Source organism: Neoarius graeffei, chromosome 24 (genome assembly GCF_027579695.1).
Source record: "Neoarius graeffei isolate fNeoGra1 chromosome 24, fNeoGra1.pri, whole genome shotgun sequence".
Classification (NCBI taxonomy): domain Eukaryota; kingdom Metazoa; phylum Chordata; class Actinopteri; order Siluriformes; family Ariidae; genus Neoarius; species Neoarius graeffei.
Window position 1 is genome coordinate 16,701,565 of NC_083592.1, and position 6,170 is coordinate 16,707,734.

The following is a 6,170-nucleotide window of genomic DNA, read 5'->3' on the forward strand; positions in this document are numbered from 1 at the left end:
ATAAAGGACCCGCATATTTCCTCCCCACTGAGGACATGGTAGCCCCGGTGTCGAGTAAAAAAGGATATTCAGTCCCTGCCAGGCATAAAACAATAGTGGGAAGATCTTCGTTAAGAGGGGAGCTGAATAAAAGATTTAACATAGCAACGGTCGGGGTTTCATCGCTCTGAGGGCAGCCCTATGGGCGGGCAGGATCTCTCTGCCCTGTGGGGCTTGAACCGGCGCGCATGACGGGTTTCTCGCGTTCCTGCTCATCTCGCTGTTTCGCATGACATTCTCTTATCCAGTGCCCCTCTTTTCCACAATAGTGGCACTTTCCATTTCTCCTCCCTCCCCCGCCGCGCGGTCCCGTTCGGCGACCCCTCTCCTGTCGTCCCTCCGCTCGTCCGCCCGGCACGACGGATAAACATGCTTTATTCGTTTTACAGTCTAAAAGACCATCGCTCTCCAGCGTGCGCACCCGCTCCCCGGCCTGACGGAGGACCAGATTATTCCGGTCACTCCAGTGATGTTTTAAAACGCTCTGTATTTCGGGGCGACAATTAGACAGAAAGGTGGACAAGAACATTGGGTTCGGGTTTGCCAAATCAAGTTCAAGACCTCCCAAATGTTGCCAAACTTCCCCAAAGCGCTTCCAGAAAGCCGACGTCAGCTCAGAACGCTCCTGTTTGCAATTAGTGACCTGTGACAGGTCTCTATTTGCTTGTTTTAAGGCGAGCAGGTATCGCGTCAATTGCTCACGAAGCTGCTGCAGTGCGTTCGGCGTGTCCTTCCAAAAGAAGGTAGTCACGGTGCGCCGACGCGGGCGACCGTCATCCCCTTCATACTCTTCCTTAATATTTTCAGCTTGATCATTGACGGGGGCGAGAACCTGAACGTTTTCTAACAGGGCTGTCTCATCATATGCGCCTCCTAATTTATTTTGCAGAATAAACCGGTAATCAGCTCCCGTAAGCTGACAATTACGAGAAACATTAATTAACTGATCAACAAAAAGCAAGGGCTTATCGGGTGACGGAAGAAGCGAGATGATGTCCTTAAGAGCCGACGGGGACGGAGGAGTTATATCAATACCACTGCGCTTTGCAACCCATACACAAGCAGCGTTTTGTGGCGGATAAGGACGCGAGCCGGCGTCTGGACCCACACCATCGGGATTATCCCAATCGTCATCATCAGTGTCATCATCGGTATCGTCACTACTTTCTTCGTCTTTGCCGTTCTTGGCTGATGCAGGCGCACCCTTTATCCCTCCGGGACGCTGCCCTCTGTCAACCGTGGGGGGGGGGCACGCAGACACAGCAGCCAGGGACGGATAAATTTTAGGAATCGTTTTTGCAGCTGACGGCGATTTACCAGTAATTTTTCCAGCCTTACTATAAGGTGGAGGTTTACTATCTAACGAGGCTGGAGGAGCAGAATGAGATTTGGATTTTCCTAGCGCCGCCTCCTCCGTTTCCTTGGTGACGGGTGCAGCCCGAGGCTTCGGGATGGATTTCAGGACTGAACGGGGAGTATAAGCCTGTTTAAAATTATCCCAAATCTTCTTCATATCATACCATTTGGCATATCCTTCCCGCATATACGGGCGATCCCATCCGGGGTCCCCTAATCCCTCATAAATCATGCGATAGGCTGATGCAAGATAACCAGGATCGAAAGTACCTTGACGAGGATAGGAAGGAATTTGAGGGTTGGCCTCGGTCCAACCTGCCAAATTATTGAGCCAAGGAGAAACATAATAAGCGAAACCGCACCTAGTCATCCATTCGGCCGGGGTTTCCCCTGGCGCAGGCTTAGGGAACGAGCTTCCCATCGTACAATGACAACAAACGGATCTGAAGAGGAACAGACAACAAATATAGTACAAATTTGTATAGCGCGCTCTTCCTGGACTCGAACCAGGGAAAACTGTCCTCCGTAGGACACTACGAAACTACTGCCAACCAGGTAGTCAATCAAACATGTCTTACCTGATTGAGAGTATCACGTCGGGGTCACCAAATTGTTAGAACCTGTGTCTGTCTCAGTTCAGATGCGTTGACGTAAGAGCGCTCTGGAGCAGGGTTAAAACAAACCACACGAGTTAAATCAATCTGGTTTATTCAAGCACTGCTCAACGATACACAGAAAGAGCAGGGTTTATATACATCAGAAGCTTGCGTGACAAGATAAGTAAGGGGCTCGGGGGCACAAGGTCAACTCGCCAGATAAGGAGTCGTTTTTATTATACATGAAAGAGCAGACCATACACCCCCTAGAACAGGAGGAACCAGGAATGTGGTTTCAGCGAAACTAGAAGGTACAAAGAAAATAAAAGAGTATGTTCTCACGATTATGCACGTTTACCAGGGTGTGAAAGGGTCATAAAGCTCAGGACAGCTATGCACGAGAACACACACAATCTTACAGTAGTGGTGTGTTATTGAGCTGGTGCAAGTGAGTAGAGGTATGAGGTGTACGTAATAAACTAACAACTTGGCATCGATTCTAGCTAAATTGTGCTTTCTAATCATTGCATGACTAGAGATGTTGAGAGATATAAAACCTCAACCATGACTTCATGAAATATTCCCATCCATACAATGTTTTGTGATCAGTTATTGTTCAAACCTATTCATCAAGGCCCATCCCTTCGCGAGCTAAGATAAACACAGTGCCTTGCAGCTCTTCTGTCTTCACAAAACTTTTTGTAGTTGTTGAAACATTGTGATGTGCCACTAAGAATTGCAGAGCGCCATGCAGTGTAGTTTTTTGCAAGGACCTCCCAGTCAGTGCAACTGACATGAAATGAATGTTGGTCACGCTTGATGACGTCTTTGAAGCGAGGTGTGGGCAGCCAACAGGTCAAGAAGCATCTGGCAGCTCACCGTAGAGGAACTCTTTGGGCAATTCGCCATCCTCGATACAGACAATATGACCAATCCATCGCAAGCAGCGTGCGCAGATGATTGAATAAAGGTCCGTACTTCCAGTCTCCTCCAGGACATGAACGTTTGTTACTCTATCGCACCATGAGTAGTCTAAGATGGACCTGAGGCAGTGGAAATGGAACGCATTAAGGTGGTGTTCTTGCCTTCTATACGTAACCCAAGATTCACAGCCCTAGAAAAGAGTACTCAGCACGCAGGCCTTGTAGACTCAAATCTTCAGCTTGGCAGTGAGGTGGCAGTTGTCCCACATGCGGGCACGGAGGTGTCCAAAGGTAGTGGATGCTTTTCCCAGGCGTGTGTCCAGTTCTGCATCGAGTGAGTTCACTGTTGTCATAATGGAGCCCAGGTAACAGAATTTCTCTACATTAGCGAGGACTGATCCATTAATGGTTTGTTGGTCAAAGACAACAGTCTTGCCCAGGCTGATTTTCAGGCCAAATTCAGTGCAGGCAGATGCAAATGCATCACACAATGCTTGTAGCTCTGGCTGGGAGTGAGCCATGAAAGTAGCAGCATCTGCATAGAGCAGTTCACGAATCATAACTCTTCTGATTTTGGTCTTAGCCCAGAGCCATGACAGATTGAAAAGTTTTCCAAAGCTCCTTGTGTACAGGGCAATGCCTGAGGCCTCTGGAAAGGCACGACACAGAAGAGCAGAGAAGAAAATGCCAAACAGGACCGGAATGAGTACACAGCCCTGTTTTACACCACAGCGAATCAGAAACTCTTCTGACCGCGAGCCATCGAACTGGAAAGTGGCCTGCATGTTGTCATGAAACTGGACGATGATGGACAGTAACGTATCAGGACAACCAAGATGTTTTAAGACATGGAATAGGCCTGAGCAACTAACATAATTAAAGGCCTTGGTGAGATCAATAAGACACATAAAGAGGTTTGCGTTGTTCCCAGCTGACTATGGGCCTGATATCTCTCTTGCAGTTGGTGGAAGGTGAAGACCATATCGATAGTGGATCAAGATGGTCAAAAGCCACATTGACTTTCAGGCAGTATTCTGTTAGCGATGACTTGCAGATGAAGGAGGGTTACATGACAAAGTGTCTTGCCTACAAGATGCTGCGGTAATTGTTGCAGTCTTGGCAGTCACCTTTGTCCCACAGATTTTTAGGGATGCAGCGGTGAAGCCAGCAGGTTTTGAACAGTGTTGTGAGCTCAGAGATGAGCGCTTCATTACCAAGCTTCAAAATCTCAGAAGAGATACCATCAACTCCAGGTGAGTTGTTATTTTGCATACAGTGAACTGTTTTTCAGACATCAGTGATGGTAAATTCATCATCTAACTCCTCTAGGACAGGTAGCTGCGGCAAGGTGCTATTGATGATGTCAGGGTCCACATCAATTGGTGTTGCATAGAGAGAGCTGTAATGCTTGACCCAGCAGTGTAGCTGAGAATCAAGGTCTATAAAAAGACTCCCATTAAGGGCATGGAGTGGGGCAGTTTTCTTAGGTACTGGACCTAAAGCTTCCTTGATACATCCCTCTAATGTTGCCATGATTCGCACTGTTCTCAATGCGTGAGCTGAGATCTTGCCAGTATTCCTACATTGCGATCAAAATCCTGCGGCTCATGGTTTTTGTTCTAGCTGTTTTTCTGGTTCATGTTTTTTTGCACTCGCGTTTATTCTTGTTCATGGTTTTTTGCACTAGCATTCTTGTTCATGGTTTTTTGCACTAGCGTTTATTCTTGTTCATGTTTTTTTTTTTGCACTAGCATTTTTGCCCTTACCTGTCTTGTGTTTTTGTCAAGTTTTTTGTTCCCCCCCCCCCCCCCCCGGACTATTTTTGCCATTTGTTTGTTGTCCTGTTTGTTTACCTTTTTGCCATGCCCTATTTCCCCAGATTAAATCACTTTATTTATTGGATAACTGTCTGTGTTCTGCTTTTGGATCCTATCTCACCACACCTCCACCACCCTTAACAGTACGTTCTGGCCAACATGGATCCAGCGGAACTCACCCATCTGAGAACGGCCATCCAGCAGCAAGGGACTCTCCTCGGGACCCATCAACAAGACCTCCAGCAGATCACCCAGAACCTCGCCACCCTGTCCAACTCACTCGATCTCCTCACCACACAGATGCAGCGCTATCAAGCCATGCCTACCCCTGGCTAGCCATCTCCAACTTCAGCTCCTGCCACTGGCTTTCTCTGCGAACTGAGACTCCCAGCGCCTCAGCCCTACGATGGAGAGCCAGGTACTTGCAGATCATTCCTATCTCAATGCTCATTGATCATGGAGCTGTAACCTCTGACCTTCCCCACAGAATGCTCCCGGGTGGCATATATCATGCTCCTCACTGGCAAGGCCAGGGAGTGGGGAACAGCAGTCTGGGATGCCGATGCTTCCTGTTGCTCCAGTTTCAAAGATTTCTCCGAGGAGATGGGGCAAGCTTTTGATTGTTTTCTGTCCAGCCGGGAGGCAGCTAGATAACTCATGGAGCTGCAGCAGGGGTCCCGGTCTACCTCAGACTACACCATCGAGTTCCAGACATTGGCGGCATCGTGCAGTTAGAACAAGAGCTCCCAGGTTGACGCGTTCCTGCATGGCTTGTCCGACGGCATTAAGGATGAACTGGTATCACGGGAACTGCCATCGGACCTCTCCAGTCTCATGGACCTCACCAACCGTATCGACCCCCAGTTCCAGCAATGGAGGAGAGAGAGAAGACCTGCCCCAGCTTCACCTCCTCTCCACTTCCCACCTCGTCCGTTGAACCCATGCAGGTAGACTGGGTACGGGTGTCAGCAGAGGAACGACAGCACCAGCGGAGCACAGGGGCTTATTTCTACTGCGGTCAGTGAGGACACATCTGCCGAGCCTGCCCGCTAAAGGGAACAAGACCACCAGCGAATCGAGGGGCCCTGGTGGGCAACGCTTGGAACCAGCCCTCTGCGGATCGACCAAGGGCGGGTGGTGCATAAGGGCGATTGGGCGACGCACTGCCAAAACGAAAAAAAAAGTTGTTTTTTTTTTAACTTTCACCAGTGCTGCTCTAGGCTGTTTTAATCTGTCTCTAGGTATCATTGTCCAATCAGGGTGGTCTTGCTTCTAGAGTACCGCCCCTTTTGGGGTGATTTCAGTCACACTGAAAATCACCCAAGAGTTCACTGATAGTCCTATGTTAATATATATATATATATATATATATATATATATATATATATATATATATATATATATATCAATCAATCTCTATGGGTTCGGGGGGGGGGGGG